General features: G+C 39.5%; 1 protein-coding gene and 1 long non-coding RNA gene across 15 annotated transcripts in view; one reads left to right on the top strand and one right to left on the bottom strand.

Moving 5' to 3' along the window:
• The window catches only part of RBFOX1 (RNA binding fox-1 homolog 1), a 1,156,483-nt gene that overhangs the window by 736,654 nt on the left and 399,886 nt on the right, over nt 1-19,943 (bottom strand). The window lies entirely within an intron of this gene.
• Nucleotides 519-3,145, top strand: LOC120324878. The gene is made up of 3 exons (XR_005566547.1): nt 519-560; nt 2,540-2,716; nt 3,102-3,145. It is a non-coding gene; the product is annotated as an uncharacterized LOC120324878 (long non-coding RNA).

Raw genomic sequence — 19,943 nt, 5'->3', positions numbered from 1 at the left:
CCTCCCCTCTGTTTATTCATGTCCCCTGTTCCCTGCCCTGGCATCGCTCCTGCCTTCCCTGCTGCCCGCCCGGTCCTCACACGGAAATCTGCCTTTGTGCTCAGTCAGCTGCAGAGCAGAGCAGCAGGGAATGAAAAATCACCTCCATCCACACCAGCAGTGCCACAGCGAGCACCCTTGGAAGCACAACAGCCATCAACACGTACACAGTGCTTGGCTCATCCAACTTTGCCTTGGACAAAACCCGCCGGGAGGGCGGGGGGAGGTGGTGCAGAGGCTGCTGTGCCCGAGCACACCAGGGCTCAGGGCTGGGGCTCCTCCCCAGATTGTTCTGAGAACACAGGGAGCCCCTGGGCTGTGACATGTGCCCCCTGTGACATGTGCCCCCTGTGACATGTGCCCCCTGTGACATGTGCCCCCTGTGACATGTGCCCCCTGTGACATGTGCCCCCTGTGACATGTGCCCCTGCAGGGACCAGCTGGCAGGGCACTGATCTCGGTGTTGGAGCCAAAAGCACCATCAACATCAACACAGGATCTTCAGAGGCCAAACCCTGCAGGTGTGGCCCCAGGCCCCAGGCACTGCTACCAACAGCACAGAACTGCTCTGAAACCTAAATTGTGACCTGCAACTCATCCTTTGGAGTACTGCCTTACCAAATTAGCCACTTTTTTTCCATTTAATTGCACCTTCACACTGAGTGTGGTTAAACTGAAAAAAATCAGTAACTCCTCTGCATTTTCATTTTCAATTTAAAGTCAACTCATTGCAAATGTCACTCAAGACACATGCCTGCCCTACTGACATCACATCTGATTAAGATGAGCATTGTTTCACCAAGAATCAGCTGAAGCAGCTAATAATTTTACCAGCTAGTGAGCTCTATACATGATGACAACATAAAAGGCTTTGTGTTTCAATTTTTGTTTTCCTTCCAGCAACTTGATGACAGCTTCAATTTTTTGCTATTAGCAGGAAAATTAAAAGACAGTTTTCCCAAGGATTCTTTTTAGATGTGCCTAATAATTACATTAACACATACTTTTTGCTTTGTCCTTGTACTGAAAAAATAGGCACAATTCTGCAGAGGGCCCCTGACTGATGAAGATCTATTCCAATGTGCTTCAGAGGTTAAAAGAGAACAACTGTGGTTAAAATGAACATTTCTCAACTCAGGACGTGCTTCAGCATGCCTTGCAAAATCCACAATGTGACTTCTAAACCTGTTCCATGCTCCCTTCTGTACTACGCTTTTCAGTCTAAAAACAATCCAGAAGCATCACCATGTTATACATGAATTTCTATAACCTACATTTGCACGATGCACACAATGTATTGCAAATTTTTAAAATATTTTAAGTGGGTTTAAAGAGAATAAAAATTTGAAATGCAACTACGTGCCACCTGTCTAGTTCAGAAGTTACATTCATTCTCCTGTATAGAAAAATGAAATCATTGTTAGAGGAGCATTTTGCTCACAAGCAAAATAATCCAAAATAGAGCTTTCCTGGAAGAAAGGTATGAGAAAAAAAAAATATCCTTCTAGTTCTTACCATTAAAAAAAAACAACCAAACCCCTAAAAAAACTCATGTAAATTATTAGGTAAATGATTGAATTGTAGAGGTAGCTGAAAATTAAACCCTTTTTTCATTAAATTCAAAATTAACGCTCTCTAGCTGTATGAACAGGTCTAACAGAAACTAGACATTCCAACCCACCATACTAAGCAAATTCTCTATAGTATACATCAGAAATAAGTTCTGACCAGACAGTATTGCAGTGCACTTACATTTTTAATCAATACTTTGGAGAAGAATCACTAAGATAAGGTTTTTTTCTTCGAGCAGCAAGAATGCTGGAGAGTGAGATCTGACACGTTTCTAAAGGTCACATGAAAATGCCATTCTTTTTTCTCATGGAATTTATTTCTTTGCAATGATGAATAATACCTCATTTATTCTAAGTACAAAACCAGCATTTTCTGTAGTTCTGTAGTCAGACTTTAACTGAGGAAAGGGTAATACTGCTTGCTTTTCTATTTAACAGGTGGAATTAGTTTCTCACATTTAATATTTCATATATGATATGTCAACTGCAACCAACTGTGCTACATCTCACACAGGAATTATGCCACATTCAGGCAACTCAACTGTCAATCAAAATCAAAACTAATCTATTAATTATATTAATTACAAACCTGAGCCTACTCATCTTCATATGGTTCTTATGAAGGGAAGACAGAAATTGGGAGGTAACACGTGCAAGAAAAGTGAAAGAAGTTATTTTCAGCAACTTCTGCAGTGGGACAAGTTCAAGGTCTCCGAATATTGTTGCTACTTAGACAAGGAAATATTGACAGAAAGTATTTTTTTAGACACTTCAGAACAAGTGTTAGCTACCAAAATCAGATGGAATCTACTAAACATGGCTTTAATTGAGACTTCTCTCTTTGCCCAGTCTTTAAACACATCACTCTGAAGTTATTACAGGTTTACAAAAAACCAAAAAATATTTTTTCTTTTTTTTTTTTCCACCAGCTACTAAAAATCAATATATTTGTGTCCATCCAAGCAACACAACTGCAAGAGCAGAGAAAAATCAGCTTCAAGCAATTATCCCTGTTCATAAATCTTGGTTCAGGCACAGTAACCTTCCTCAGCTTCATACAAAGAGGCAAAGTGTGTTGCAGGAGAGTTACAGAGATCAGCAGCAAGGTTGGTTTTATTTACTGCAAACAAACTGCCTTGTATGTAATCACTTTTTCAAGCATTTACTAAACCGTATTTGGGTTGTCTTTTCACTGAATCACTCATTTGTATTTATCCAAACCCACATTATTACAGGTTACTATTGCAGCCTGTTGTTGCACTTGACTGTTCATCAAAATAATTCACAACTCTCTGCAGTTTATTGTGGGACAGACCCAGTGGAGAGTCAGAATTTATTTGCTGATGTCAAACTAAACGTTTAATGGGCCCCTGTCAGAGACTGAGACAGTTAATGGCTTAAACATTGTTCTTGAGTGTATATAACTCATGAAATCTTTGGGGTTTGGGGACATCCCCCACCCTCACTGGCTCAAGAGCAGCATTTTGACAGGACTGTGACCATCACTCACCAGCAGACATCAGAGCTGCAACGACTCAGCTTCATCTCTGGATCCAGCAGGTGGTGACTATAGATATCTTTCTACTTTTATCCTTTCTTTCTTTTCCTTATACATTTTCTTGTGTTATTTTTATGCTTTAATAATGCTGTATTGCTATAGATGACAACAACCAAAACGGCTCCATACCTGTTTTCCTCTGAAACCAAACTGTTCTAAAATAAACCCTACATATATATATATATATTTACAAACACTGATCATTCAGTGTTGTTTCACTCTAATCCACCCCAAGGGATTTATTAACAAGAACCTGGGTTACCCTCACCTTCTAGGCAGGTAGTAACAGCCCCCCAGGCTTACTTTTTGTTGGTGGAATTTCTACAGAATAATAATAAAAAAAAAAACCAACCTGAAAGTAATCAAACATATCTGGAAAGCAATTATTTTCTCTACTCCTCCCCCACCTACAAAGCACTATTGTCTCTCTAACAATACTCAGGATGGGAAGCATCCAGCAGTTCCACCAGCTTTTCCCAAGACAGCAGCTGACATTCCACCTCCCAGCCTAGTGCTGATGTGCGTAAAACTCGTACAATGAGCCCTGACATTTGTCATTGTACTTAGCAACAAATGCATTACAAGAAATTACAAGGGATGCTATCAGAAAATTGCAAACCCAGTGAGTGTTTCGCCTGGTTACTGTAATTCCTCAATGCTGTTCCAATCTTGTGCAAATTAGAGCCACTTACAGCTCGGAAAACTGACAGGAAACCCAATGAGGTTTTCATTATGCTTTTAATAGTCTTCCTGGGTTACTTGCTGCTAAAAGATTCTCGAGAATCTAAAGCCTACCCCTACATTCATGGCAGGTGCAAGCACTAACCCAAGATGGTCCATTATACTTTCAGAACAAAAAGCCCAACCAAATTCCCTTCCACGAAAGGGAAACAGGACTAGCAAGGAAAAAAAATCCAAGAGAAGCCAGGAAGGAGATTTGATTTACATTGCCTCAGTATTGTGAATGCCTCCCTCATGGCTAAAGCAACATGAACATTTTAATCAAATTTTGCATTTCTAAATCATGTTTTCTAACAGATTTATGAATACTAAAGAAACTTCCTGGTAGCTCCTGTAACACATATTTCATTAGGATTGATTCCAAAACTCCTTTACTAGGGCTGCCTCCAGTTCCATGCAGAGAACACTCGTGCCACTAAACCTGCCTGAGGGAGTGTAAACTTCAAGGAGCTGGGAAGTCTTGTAGAAGGGAGGCTTAGGACACTTCCCTAAAATTATCCCATAAAACTGGCTAGGGGTGTCACTCCAGACATGTACATAACAACAAACCACGACAGAGAACATGCCAGCCTTTCCAACGCGTTTTGGGGGTTTAGTTGTGTTGTCCTTCCACCTGAACTCCTGCTGGGTTGATGAAATCTCAGAGGCCAACAGCTCACAGGCACACTGGGGGACAGGAGCAGCAGCTGAAAGCTTCTGTAACACCAGGGAGTGGGGTTTGGGCTGTGATGCCCTTGTGCACCAACCCCCCCTCACTCTGTACCTGCTCAGCTGGTCACCTGGCACAGATCCTCACCGAGGCTGCTGCCTCAGCCTCTCTTCTCTCCTGCCACCCCCATCCTCCCAGCTCCCCACTACTGGCCAGGGGACAAAGAGGAAGGAACCCACAGAAACCTGTCAGGAAAAATCCACACACACCATTTGGTTCTGAACCAGGGCCTTGTACCTTCAGCTGCCCTTTTACAGCAACAACCAACAGCAGACAAGCTTTCCAGTTGTTCACAAGGACCATCACTTTAGTTGTTTTTATGGAATAACAACGTTTTAAGGCAAAATACTGCTTGTTACAGTTGTGAAGAGATTTCTCTTGGGGGGGGGAAGGGACAAGTGAGAGATTGGACTTGGAGTATTCAAATTTATCAAGGAAATGCAAATAGTTAGGACATGCCAAAATAAGGAAATGAAGCTCACTGAGCAGATTAATCTCTTTATAACAGAGCATCTCAGGGACTCAGTTAATGCTCTGATCACTCACCACCAGCAGCAATACATTCCTGTGAATTTTAAGACTTCTACCTTTCAAATGGAAGCATGTCAAGGTCTATGTTTCTGTTTATATCAAAATGAAGAAAGCAAACTTGTTTCCTAGAATTTTCTTCCGTTTGTTTCTAGGATTTAAAGAATCTGATCTGTGAGTCAGCATGTCCTCAGCATCCACCTTCCCCATATTAACTATCTAAAAATACAACACTGAGCAGCTGGCACTATTCAAATGGAGAGGGAGTTCAGCCTATTTTTTACATGCTTAAAACCAAGTTCAACCAAAACCACTACCACGGTCAGGCACTGAAGCTTTTAAGAACCCAACAGCATCCAAGTATCTTCTCCACACTGCACACATCTATTGTCTGTGAACCAAAACTCCCTACAGAGTTATGAGCTTTATAATTTCACAGCTGAAACCCTACATCTGCCTGCACCAGGCCCATCTGAGGTGAGTGGCATCTAAGTGATAGGAAGGGATGCCTTCAATTAAAACAAGTTGAGATCTGGTGTATAAATCAGTTTGTCTGTCATAATTCACCAGCCTGTCTTATCAATTCGTGCCTGGCATATGTTCCCTTAGGCAGCATAACCTGATGTCGTAAATTCATCATCTGCTGCTGCCTTTTTGGAAGTTTGGATAGGAGTAAAAGGTCTTTGGAGGCTGAGGGACTGAAGATAATTCCTTCTCCTGTGTTTTTCCCCCCATAAAGAGCTGACTTCGGGTAAAGAAAAAAATTGGTGCATAAAAATTCCAGCTGAAATTTTCCCTTGGGACAAGAGTCAGAAACTATTGCTTCCCTACACTATATATGCATGCTCCCTACACTATATATCCATGACTATTTCAACTTTACTAGTTCCTGATTATGCCACCATTTACAGATGCACCTTTGTTCCTTTTTTGCTTGATATTTAAGCATATGGTTATTCTGAACAGACCATAAGGCACTTAAATCCATTTCAGATGATGCAAATTGCTGCTTAATACTCTTTAAATAAAATAACCTCTACAATTTCAAATAACTATATTAGGACAGCACAGTGTATTCCAGCCATTCCTCCAGGAAACTCATCTGTGGCTGCAAGACAGAAAAGGCAGAGTCTGTGCTGAGTAAAGAAACTCAGAATACAGAAAGCAGAAATCCCAATTTGTTTCTTAGTGGATCAACTCTCTTTGAGAGCAGTCAAGAGGAATACTGCAATCGATTCCAGGCTGTACACATTTTACAGGCAATTCAAGTATTTCACCCTTGTGTTGGCATTTCCACCCAACCCCCCAGTTTGCAGGATCCAATAACCTGGGCTTTGAGCTCCGTGGGGCTCACCAGAGCAGGAATTGGGAGCTCTCGGCTTCAATTCTTAATTAGGAGTAAAATTTACAATTTAAAGTGGCAGTAAAATAAAATTCACTCCCAAAGTTTTCAGCCAGATGAAGAAGATACTTCAAAATCTCAAACAACGGTCTCACATCACAAATGTCCAAGAAAGCCTGTGCTGATGCTCTCACAGGACAAGTGAGGTGGAAGGATTTAAAATTCCAGAGAGCACAGGATATTTCATCTGTTTCTGCAAAACAATCACTGCTGGCATTCCCATATTTCTTGCCTGATCATTAACCACTGACATAATTAATATGCACTCACAGAAGCCTCAGCACAGTTAGAACATAATCACCTATAGATTTGATTCATGGAAGTGTCTTTTTGGAATAACTAAGACAGATTAGGTTCCTTAAAGTGTCTCGGATACAGAGGCAACAAAAAGCAAGTTGGGAGTTGCCAACTGTGGAGGGGTCCTAATTAACAACTCAATTAAAAAAGGCAAATTAAAACTTTATGGTTCGTTATCCTTCATTGCTTAATAAATTGTTTTGCTAAGCAAATGATTAAGAATGATTATTCCATAAAGCTGAAATAGTATCTGGGTTTCCACATTTTTTAAGAAGTTCAATAAAATAAAGGCAGTTTGTCTTCAAAATATCCGAAGCAGGACTTCATGCCAATTCAAAGACCACGACATAAATGTGCTATAATTTTTTATATTCATAGTAATTTTCTTTCTCATCTTCCCTTTTTTACACTGAAGAAAACGTCCTGCTCTTGTGATTAAGAAAATAATCTCGATCTATATAATCTCTTTCTCTTTTATAAATATACATATGTTTATATATATATATATAAAGAAAATTATCTTTTTCAAATGTATTTATATAGGGTTTTATTTGTATTTAGGTGGGTTTTTTTAATGCCACCAGTTTTGTGGCTCATCACAGTGAATTATCCTCCTCTTTACCTCATAGATTTCTTGACATATTCAGAACTTTCAGAATTATTGTTTAATAGTTTGGGATACTGAGGAACAAATATTAAACTAACAAGTTTGGTCATAGGGAATATTTCAAAAAGCTTCAAGAGGCTACAGAATGATCCACATTTGCAGTTTTAAAAGATGTTTTTTGTATATTTTTAGATTCTCTGAACTGTCCCCCAAGACAATGTTTGCAAGTCCATGTTTCTTATTGTGTTGAACTTCTACAAAGGAAATGCTTAACACTGGCTAAACACACAAATGTTGAGATATACGTACATATATATAAAGATGTACAGATATATGAATATGCTACTGGAAATAGGAAATTATTATCCTGAAGAAGTTCTGTTTGTTAATTTGTAATTCTGCATCTAATATTAAACGAATAATTAAATACACTACAATTGTTCTCAGTAGAAACTCACAGTACTGAAATTACTGAAAGAAGAATCTTGAGCTCTTTCAAACATAAGTTCCCTTGTTTTTCCTTTTTTTTTTTTTTTAAATCATACAATAGTCTTGTGTTGATGTTCACTTTAATCCCTGAAATCTGCATCTTTTATCCCAAAATTACAGGACAACTTTGTTTCAAAGTCTGACTTATCAGAGGCAGAGCAAAAAGTTTTTTCTTCAGATTATTATCACTTCCCAAAATTCAGCAACATTAAAATAAAAATTAATATAATATTAATAAAAGCAATATGAATTTTCCCCAAAATAAAAATCTTGGGCTGATGGGGGGGGAAGTATCAACACAAATACAATCCATTTATGGGCCTGTTAAACATAGAATATCTCACTTTCCCCCTGACATGAGAATCTATCCCCTTTCCTGGACTTCATACACTGAAAACAATGCTCTACTGAGGGATATAGAATTATCAGAACTCAGATTTGTCAAAAGAATTAAGACACATGAAAAACCTTCATACTGGTTCTCGTGTTCACCACCTACTGAGCTGCACAGAGCAGAGATTTAATAAACTGCAGCAGTTTACAATGAGAATTATCTGATGCCATAAAACACTGAAATTGCCACTCCACTATCAAATGACAAATAAAGTTTTCTAGATAAGTTTTCCCTGCCCATAAAATTCAAATTAGTTACAAATTACTGGAAAGATTGGCCCTCACTCCTGTTTAGAGGAGTATTTTTAAAAACTGGATGTGTCTATTTTTAGAACATAACAAATTGCTTCCCTGACAGAACAGCAAAGTTGGGATAAGGCAGTAGCTACTTTAGTGGAACAGAAAAGGGAATTTTATTGCAAAAATAATTGCACATAATACACAAAAGAGAAATTTCTCATTCACCGCTAAAAATAATTTTGTTGAACCTTAGTTGATTTATAAATACCTGTTTTATCATTGAGAAATCCCATTTATATAGTCCCTCTCCAGCCTATTGTACTCCTGCAGAATCCAGTGGTTTTATTAACAATCTTTCTGAGCATCTTCAATGACAACCAAGACTTACTCAGCAGAAAAGAGACACGAGTTTCTGCATGAAAGCAGATTGTTTAGCAAGACAAGCAACTTATCTGCAAAACCACGGAAAGAAATTAATGTGCACTGCTGACAAAGAGATAAGTTACAGATAGAGCTTCATTATAAGATTACTCTTCATTATTTCCACTTGCTAATCAGAGGCTCGGAATTTTTATGTTCATTGTGGTTTTGGTGGGTTTTGTTCCTATTTTTTTAGAGTTTATAATTAACAACGTGTTTGGATCATGATTTTCCTGGTGATATGATGCATCTTGGGCAATACCCTGAGCAAAGCCTACTCCTACAGGAGCTAAAGTGAAGATTTGGTATCAAACCTATATGTTTTTTATGACCTACCCATTATAGAAACATATCCCAGAACTCCACAAGAATTTCCATGTCAAATCGTGCATCATCACTGAGTCAGACAGTTCATCTTCCTGCATATACAGAACTTAAGGAATTAAATATTTATATAGCATATGGACTGAGTCAGATTTCCATGTAGGTAATTGGGGGGTTTAAACTCACTGGCACACATGAAAAAAAAAAAAAATTTGCCCCACAATATCCTCTTCAGGTCTGAGACCAAAGCAGCAGTTTTGAAAACTAAACACAGCTTGAGAGCGAGGGGAAAAATACAGTCTGCACAAGGAAGGGAATGTTTCTTCCTGGCCACAGGATTACAAAACAGATGTATTAACTGAATGCTCCAAAGCCATTTGTCACAATAATTCCTAAGAGATGTCCTTACTTGGGGACAAAGGGAAACATCCTCCTTGGGCTGCTTAAGGCTTTCCAGTCCTTGCAGTCTCCAAATGACTTTGTCACAGTTATTCCATAAAGTAATTATAAAATGGCTTCCCTTACTTTATATAAATGCTTATATGAATATGTTGTTTCCTTTTCTTTTTGACAACTTAATTCTTGAACAAATAGACAAAACCATTAAATTAACCATTACATGTATAACTGTCCCAGTTAGCAATTAGCCTTATCAGATCCTAGCTCAAAGGAGAAAGTACCCATAGGAATGTTGTAACATTAGAGGTAAAAGATAGATTACCCTAAATCCAGAGATACCATTTATAGATAGACTTAAATTTAATGAAGTGTCCTTGAGTCAACTTAGTGAGCTCTGTACAAATCCAACATCAGGGGCTATTCTGCAGAGTAATGTAACAAATATCCTTGCAGAAAACGCATTTTTAAAAAGCTTTCTTATGGAAGAATAATTAACAATAGGTTGTCCTTAAAACATTAGAGGCAGACTGACAGGGCAGGCAGTAAATAGGTCAAAACAGTTCCAATCCATATACAGACCTACACAATTCTATAAGTTGCTTACAAGAAAAAAAAAAAAATGTAAGAACACCCACAGTGACTTACAAAGAATAATAGTTCTCATTTCCCAATATCTGTACACATTTATAAAGAAAATGTGAAAATCTGGAAATTCGGGTAAGTTCAGGCAGAGCAACAGTTGGGAAATCTCATACTTGATACTTGAAAGAACACAGGAAAGAGAAGCTTAGATAAATCAAGAGCCTTGATATCGCTAAGACAAAGGACAAGCATAAATAAAATCCAATAAATTAAAGGAACTTTGAAGCTCTCTATGCACACTGCAAAGAAACAAGGCTGCAGTGAGTGTAATTGCTCCTGTGCAGACAGAGCTGTCTCTGATGAGAGGGGACAACAGTGTTGGACTACTGCCTTTCATCTTCCCTGCTATTCCCAGTGGTTTAGTGATGGATTCAGTGAACACTTGGGAGCCCTCAGTGGGAATGAAAAGCTCCCCAGTATGCAAACACAACTCATTAACTGCAAACCCACTGACAGTGGGAATCCTCTCAAAGACACCACCTCAGGGAACTGGCTGGCAAAATTCGGGACACTGGTCCAGCAGGTACCAAGGGGGCACAATTTTGGGAAGAGCAAAACACAGCAATTCAGGAAAGATAAAAACCTGTGAGTTCCAGGGGCAGCACATGGCAATGAATGGAGGGTTCTGGTTCTGCACACACCATGCACAGTGACTTCCCACAGACACTGCACTGCTCAGGAAAACAGGAATTCTTACAGGCTGTATCAAAACCTCCCAGCAGACCCTAAAGAGCAGGGCAAGACGTGGTCAGAGCTGGGAACACCAGCACCAACAGTGGCAAACCCCTCCAAGTGTTTTTCTTTGGGATTTCTTAATACTAGCATTAATAATGGTAAAACTGAACAACAAAAAAAAAAGAGAAAAAAGGCATCACTAAGAAGAGATAAATTATCCAGCTGGTAAAAGTGAATCCTGATGTTCCTCATGGTATTGAAATCACAGGTAGAACACTTGGCAGAATGGCAGCTCAGGATCTTCCCACTGCCAGCATTGCTTTCACATGTACAACTGATTAAACAACTCGTGCTGGGTGAAACCAGCTGACTTAAAAGATGCATTATTAATAAAAGGAATTCCCAACAAGTTCTCACTGATGAAGTGACTCATGCTTGCTGACGTGCAAAATCAGCTGCTTTTAGTTCCTTAGTTAATGACAGTTTGATTTCTGAAAGGGTTCCTGCACTTCAATGCACAAATGCTCTGTGGAACAAGTCTTTAGTTTTTCCAAGGCCTCATGTATTCTAAGGAAATAACTCCAAATGAGAGGGCTTCTTATTCTGGTGGTGTTGATCCCATCTGTGCTCTCAAACACACTAACAAAGACACATGAACATTCAAAGGAATAGGAATTGATCTCCCTGCAGTTGCAGGAAAAGAAACATTTTAAAATAAGTATTGATTGTGCAGAACGAAATAAGATACTTGCCTGATATTCATGATGAATTCATTATTGTGTGAGTAAAGGAAGCTAAAATGAGAAATACTCAATGTAAATAGTTTTATTCCTTGTCCAGTAAAGACATAGAAACATCAGTTACCTTTTCATCTGAATACTCAAGTAAAATAAAATTTCACCTGAAGCACTATCCATTTCAGTCAAATGCTTACAGATCTCAAAAGAGAATGTAGTTAACCATGAACAAAGACAAAGGATATGAAAAAATGCCAAGCCAAAACAAAAGTGCAAGAGACCATTTGAACACTAAATTTCAGACAGGATTTAAATCTGGGATTGTGCCCAGGATTTACCTGGGAACAAACACTGTTCCCAGGGGCACCAGCTAAGAATAAACTGGCTAAGAATAAACTTCTCTGATGGCAAAGCAAGTTTTAGGAAGACGGAGCAAGATCTACAACAGTGTGACAAACAAAGCCAAAGAAGTTTTACACCAAGAAGGTTCAAAAGAAGTTTATAATCATCATGGCATCATAAAGCAGATATTAAAGTTTTAGTTTATGATGGTAAATCTTCACTGCAAGTAACAATTTTACTGGTGTGTTGTTATCTTTTCCTACCCTCTCCCTTCCAAAGCACAGATAAACTATTACTCCATTTATTTTAAAACCTGCTCAATTAACATTTAATACATTTTGATTATCTCATAAACTGCAAAATGCAAGTCTTTCCTACTTTTTGGGTCACAGATTTGGAAACTGTGAAGCTGGAATAAAGTTCATCCCTGCATGTTCTCCACCATACATGCAATGACTATGATTTATCATAAGCCACAGATTAATTAAGAGAACTTGCAGGACAGTAAAAAATACAAACTGTTTTTGCAGACCTGAGGTGAGTCCTGTCAAATACAGCAAAATGGTTTCCAAATTGCAGGATGAAGCTTCTGCTTCCCAAAGTAAAGGTCACTCGACTATTATTTATTTATTTATTACTTTCTATCACAATGATTTATAGGAGAAAGCAGAAGATTTCTAGACAGGTTTCCAGACACCAGGGATGCCTGAAGTTACATTAACACGGTTCATTTAGTGCTGCTCAAGTGGTTTTGGTGATTAGCAGCATAATCCCCTCAGTAAACTATTGCACTCTGTTTCTGAAGGGACCAAAATAGCAATTCAACTGCAGTGTCCTGCCTAGATAAGCAGTTTTCTGCCACCTCAGTGCAGAATGGTGAACTTGTTTCCTCACCCCAGCAAAACATCATTTTCAGACCTATATTTATGATATTCCTGATATTATATATCATTAACATAGTAACATTATTACATTTTTTTTTATTTCAGACAGGTATTTAAATGAATCAAGGTGTTTTTTTTTTCCTTGCTCAGCCTTTGTTGTGTCACCTTCTGGTTTTAATATAAGACTTACTTGGAGATACTAAAAGCTGACAAAATATTTCTATAATATTCCTCTCAGTAAAAGAGAGTATTTTAAAACTTTCCAAGCAGAGGAATAAACCAGTGGCCTCCAGGAACACCATGTTGTAATGCAGACAGTCTGTTCATTTTTCCAATCTGTCTTCCCTGGGCTACAGAGAGGAGCTTTAATATGCATTAATATACACAAAGCAGCCTGACATACACATAAATACCCAGAATACTGGGTAGAAACAGCATCAATGGGCGTAAAAGGAGAGGAGATGGTGGTGAACATGAAAGCTTGGCTGCCCTGCATGTTCTTTGACTTTCAGCCTTCCTGTGTTAGTACAGGCTGTGTTTCCTAAGCAGGGGAGAGCCTGATGTTTATTAAATAATGACAATCAGGATGAGAGGTGTCATGGGACAAAATACTGCAGAACAGGATGGGTTTGTTTGTGGGGTTCTTTCCAAAATCTCATCTGTTCCTCACTAAGAATTGCACACAGTGCACACAACACACTCCAAAGTTAGGATTTAAAAAAAAAAAACAAACCCAAAAGAAAGTCATGTTCATAAAGCTGGCTGATCAGATAATAAAAATATCTTCCTTATTTTCAGGGAGCTTCTTCAAAGTAAACTTCACATTCTGCCTTCAAAAGCTGTGCCAGTCCATATGCTCCAGACACAGTCCAGCTCTCTCAGCCCTGGGGCTTTGCTGTTCACTCCATCACAAACCAGTTCTGAACTACTTCAGTTCCAGTGCCTTGATAACTTTATCAGTTTAAACTCACCAACTCCCAGCATACTCTGCAATTTTCACATCACTTTTGCTATAATGCTGTCAAGATCCCACAGCCTCCAGCTGTATTTCTTAATCACTGAAATAGTAATTATGGTCTGTGCTATCACTGAATCCTTGGGATTTATCTATCCCCCAAAAATCAGGGGGAAAGTCTTATTCCAGGTTATTATTATTATTATTATTACCTCCTTTACTTCCTTATTACCTCCTCACCTCCATCCACTGGGAGGACTAAGAGGTAACCCAAATATGAGCTGCTGCAGGGCACCCTGAATGCTGACTCTGAGCCAAACCACACAGGAAAGGTTTCTTAACTATGTGAAATTATGGCTCAATTTTCCATGGCAGTTTAGATCTGCTGAGAAAAAGAGGCAGTGATTTTCTTTTCCCTCAGGATTTTGTACAATTGCCACGCTTTGTGCAGGCTTTTTGCTCGCGATCCCATAGCGCTCCTTGCTAATTTTTTGGAAACCTCTTCTACCTGCAAGAAAGGACACACTAGGGCAAGGAAATGCTGTGCTTCCTGGTTGAGATCCACTGCCTTTCATATGGATCCCCACACATTTACATTGCAAATACATCTTCAGGATGAAAAAGCCATTTAACTCTCACAAACTCAAGTCATTTTGATGTTGTATCCCAGAACGACTCCTGCAAATAGCTACACTCCCAACTCAAAGGCCTCTTGCTCTGCTTTTCTATGATAGTTATATTTCTTGCTTAATTGTGGTTTTATCTTAAAACAACCAAAAATGCCTTATGCAAATAAGTCCTTTCAAGAATTCACTTTGTGAAACTAAAATAAACTTGAAGGTTTATTGCCTTGCAAATTATTCACTGTAGCCCTTTAAATGACAGGATACAAACTGTACAAAACACGGCAGCAGGAGAGACACGGAGAGTCAAACTTCTGTCATCTATTTTTAAAATCACATTGGGTGTGATGTCATGTTTCCCAAAGCCTGCCACCACACAGCAGTGGAAAGCAACTCTTCTATCATTTGAAGGAATCTGTGGACCAGCACTGGGGCATTCACTCCATCCTTCCAGCCAGTTGTAGAGGTGTTTAACTCTGGACCCTGCACTGAAAATCCGCAAGCTCAGTTTTCTGCACAGCCCTGACCATGCCCTGCCCTTTGGTTTGAGCAGTGCTGTGGTGTCAGGATCATCCCACCCACACAGGTTCTCCTGGTCATTGCCTCTCTCCCCTCAGCTGCAGATTCCTACTCTGCCTTCATTAGTTCTGCAGCTAAAAAAGGCTTCTTGGCTGCATTACAAGTATTTGGTGTTCTCATGGATCACTCTGTGGTCCTTCCACCCTCCTCCTCAAGGCTCTCAGACTTTTTTGACTTCTGTAACAAATTGACCTCCTCATTCTACTACATTTCCAAAATCCCAGCTCCAGAAGAAATGAAGAAAAACCGATTCAGGTACAGGATGAACATCCAGGTCTTTTATTATGTCCTAGCTTAGGGAAAATGACTTTGTCCACAGCCTGAGGGGATCAGATCCTCCGACCTCCAAACTACAAACACACAGACTTCCAACCCACTGAATTGAGGAATATCATTTTTGTGCAATACCATGTGCCAATCAGACAGAAACTGAGGTGTATCCTGGAGATCTAAGTTAAAACCAATTTAAAAAGTTTTCCTACAAGTCTAGATAATTAAAACCCTGAGCACAGATACTGTTGTACTGCCACAGAGAAACTGTATCAACAGTGGTTCAGATATTAACACACCGACTCTGCTCTCGACTTATTGTCAAACTTCCTCCCTCCAAAAGGATTCCACAGGAATTCTCTGTGCAGTGTTTGATGCCATATTTATTATTTCCTTCATAGCAATTACTTGGAAAGCATCAAATTTTCTACAGAATAAACTTACTTAGAGCAAAACCACTTTCTCCACATTCTGTGTTCTGCCTCCAAGTAACAATGAAAATAGTTATTTTTGGCTCATCCTCGCCCTCTGTTCCTGTTCATTACTGAGAAGTGACCTCTGCTCTGCCAACAGGAGATGTCACCTTCTGTCTCCTGCTGGGTACAAGCTCAAAAGAAAACATTTACAAAAGACCTGCACTTACCCCATTGCTGCCTGCTGGGAGACAGGAGGTGGATTTGAAGAACTGGGGATTCGCCTTCTCCGACCGCTTTCAAGTCTCACCAGTCCCTGCACCTCCAGAACAAAAGCCCAGAAAATAAACCCCTCTCTTGCTAAGCAAGGTTGCACTGAGAGCACAGCTCAACAATCCCAGCCACATCCACTCACGGTGTAAAAGCTTTTGCAGAAGGGAACATTTTAACCACGTGCCCATCCCAGAGAATAAGGAACAACAATTGCTAAATTAAAAGCAAAGTGATGATGTTAAAAAAAAAAAAAAAAAAAAAAAGGCAACTCGGTAGTAAATAAGAAAAGTTATGTTTTTTTTTTTTTAAATCAAATATATTTGGGTGTGAGCTGCTAAGACAACTTCACAAATACATCAAAAATGTCAGAGAATAAGGACCAGTCATTTATCAATACAAGAGGCTAAAGTCAAAGTGGATATGTGACTGAGCTCAGCATCCACTAATCACTCTTCTTTCTTGAATACATTTCAGTAAGTTCAAATACAGGTTCTGACCATCTTATAGCTTAAATATCTACCATTTAATTATCACTTCACAAAACAAACACCACTGAAAACCTCTGCAAATCATTGCTTTCTATATTTTACCTCTTCTGCCCCAAAATGTGGATATTTCCTTACACTTCTGCAGGAAACCAAATGGGCAGAGAGTACATCTATTTCTTCTCAACTAGAAAACACAAACTACAAAACTTAAATCCTTCACATACTTCAGTGTCCCTCTCTAAATATCCCATAGAGCTATCACAGAGACAGATTAAAAACCATTTAACTGTAATAAAAATCTGACTAATATGTACAGGCTAGAAAGTTAATTCATTAGCACAAAGGATTTTGTATTCATTTATCTCAATTTTCTATTGCACAGAAACTTCCCATGGAAATGATTGTTTCATTCCAGCAGCAACACAGTCTTTTGTTTCTTGTTCACCCTTGGCAATTGTCATCCTCTTCATCTTTATGGTTCATAACTCTGGAAACTGATCTCTCAAGCAACATGAATTTAAAAAATGTATAAATCAAATGCTCAAAAGTAAAAGAATTTGTTTTGCATCCCTTAAATCTTGTTTTTTGAGTGCTTTTCTAAGAACACATGAACAGGAAAAAGAAGTGAACGAGACACTGATCACCTTTCAAACATCACAAATCCTCCCAATTTATTTGCCCACACCAAAGACTTTTGCTTTTCACTGTGCACTGAGGAAACTCTTTGGCTTCTCAAAACAAGGACTGCTGTGCATCAACTGATACCAGCACAGTTTTCTTCTGCTTCGAGGGAGGTTTGCTCACAATCACATTTCCAGGAGACAAAAACCTGTCTCTCAGTTATTCTAATATGGAGTGAGATCTGTTGCACTCCTACTTGGTCACTGATGAATAAGAATTATAATTGCAAGGCAAACAACTTTAGAAAACACATACAGAAAGCAAGACCAGGATGATTGCAAATTGAACTCAATTCCTCACGAGTCTGAGACAAACAATGAAATCCAGCAGGTTGCCATTAATTAAACTGACTATTTCAGCACAGCAAAAGCATCCTTCTGGCAAAACCTCAAGATGCAAGGAAGAAATTAAAATTAATCCCAATCTCAGCAGCCAGTGTTTCATGGCATGAAATGCAACAAGTGATTTATTTTTTGCTGCCATGGAAGGCTTTGCCAGGAGAACACTGAATATCATGAAATGCAGAGAATATCAGCGATCCTTCAGAACAATTTACCCCCTTCACCCCCTGCAATATTATGCACCTACTATTTGGTCTTTTTTCCCATTAAAAAATTACACTTAAGGCCCTGATCCTGCTACCATCATGAAATACATGATGTCCTGTATCTCTCCAGGGGAGAGTTGAGGGAGTGCTGTAAAAGCACAGGAGTCCTATAGCCTGGAGCTGCTTGTGAATCGACAAAAATAGCTGCCAAGAAAGAGTTAAAAAGATTAAATATCAGGAGAAATAAACCATGTTTTCATTAAATTGCATTTCAGTGTAATGGGACAAAAGGTACTAAAACTCTCTGGAGCAGGGTTAATAGTAGATTTTATGGAAGTGGTTAATTAAGAGGTCAGTGATTTCCTAGTACATTTACATTGGCTTTATGGACAGATTTTGCTTAAGGAAGGTATCACCCCGTGTAAACCACTAAACTCATAAAAACTGAAGACAGCAGTTTTTGAAAAATTCATTTTGCTGGACTGTGCTTTGCTGTGCCAGCAAACAGCAGTGCATCCCTGGGTTTCTTCCATTCAGCAAGAGCCTTCTCCCAAAATTTCTGACGAAGTTTCCAAGCTCACAGACACTGAAACCACTGTGTATAAAACCACACACTTAAAGAGTGAATTACACATCCAAAAAAAAAAAAAAAAAAAAGCGCATTGAATCTCTTTAAAATCCCTTCCTAAGCTGTTGCACCGAGCCTGGTTGGCTGGAATTCCTTTCTCCCTGGCAGCACGAGGGCTGCTGTGGTTTGGGTGTGTGGCTGCAGCAGTGCTGGGGGCACACAGTGTCCTGGCTCCTGCCCAGCAGTGCTGGCACAGCCTCACAGCCTCCTCCACTGCCCAGGCTGCCCCTCCAGCAAACAGGCTGAGGGTGGGCAAGGCACAGGCAGGAAACCCAGCCAGGACAGCTATCCCTGCCTGAGCAAAGGGATATTCCAATATTCCATGCCCTAACCTGCCAGGCTCTGCAGGAAGAACTGGAGGGAGAGGAAGAAAGGGGATGGGATATTGCTGGGACACTGGCTGGGCATGTCTGCTGGGGGATGTGGTGCCTCACTTCTTTGTTGGATTCCAAAACTTGGATAGGAGAAAAGAAAACTGCTAGGTTTAAACAAAAGCCTTGGGCTGACAGAGACTGGGAAAAAAACCTCCATCCAGAGTCCAGACAAGGATCCATTGATGTTACAGGTTTGGAATGTCCTGTCCAAGCCCAGAGAAACCATGCCCTGATCTCATCAAACCTGTGCAGAAGACCTTTTCTGTTTTATTTCTCCCCCTTGTAAAATCCCCTAAGATAAAGTGGGGTTTTCCCCATGATGTAATTGTAAGACCCCAAGATTTGTTCATCTGGGTTTTCCCCTTATGTCATCTCCTGAAATCCCCTGTTTGCAAGAAATTCTGTAATAAATTTGTAATAAATAGTTCTGCCCCCAGATGAATATGTAAACCCTAAATCCTTTAAATATGGAATTGTAAGTCCAGTAAAGGATTCCAGCTTCTTGCCTCCCTGGGATTGTGTTAGTTTATTGACCTCCTCACTTCTTGGTCTTACAGAGTCACTGAATTGTTTAGGTTGGAAAAGACCTCCAAGATCATCGAGTCCAACTGTTGAGTGATCACCACCTAGTCAACTAAACCTTCACACAGGCTGGGGCCAGGAGTTAACAAGGAAAATTTTGAGCCCTTAAGATGAAAAAAAAAAAAAAAATAGACCACCAGAAAAAAAACAAAGTTCAACTTCACAAGTTCACCACTTCCCATTACATATTCAGTTTTGGGTTAAATGGGAAAAATAAAATAAATCCAAGAAAGTATTAAGAAAGCTTTTGATGCACACAGAAAATCTAGTGAGGATTTCAGAGCTAAACAGTTATCTCAATTAAAAGACTTGCTAATTACTTCCCAAACCATACTGGTGGAACTGGTTGACTCCTCAGGGCTGGGCACCTGCCAAGGCCACCAAGAGAAGCTGGTGTGTTGGCTGCAGGAGGGACCTGTGAGGGCAAGGGCAAGGCAGAGGAGGAGATCATGGTATCACAGAATCCCAGAATGGCTTTTTTTCCCCCCTCTGTTTTACTGTTATTAAACTGCCTTGATTCAACTCACATTTTT

This window comes from Pipra filicauda, unplaced genomic scaffold (genome assembly GCF_003945595.2).
Source record: "Pipra filicauda isolate LSUMZ 115617 unplaced genomic scaffold, ASM394559v2 scaffold73_size2923735_pilon, whole genome shotgun sequence".
NCBI classification, from domain to species: Eukaryota; Metazoa; Chordata; class Aves; order Passeriformes; family Pipridae; genus Pipra; species Pipra filicauda.
The sequence above is the reverse complement of the archived record's forward strand: the minus strand, read 5'-3'. Positions and strand labels throughout refer to the sequence as shown.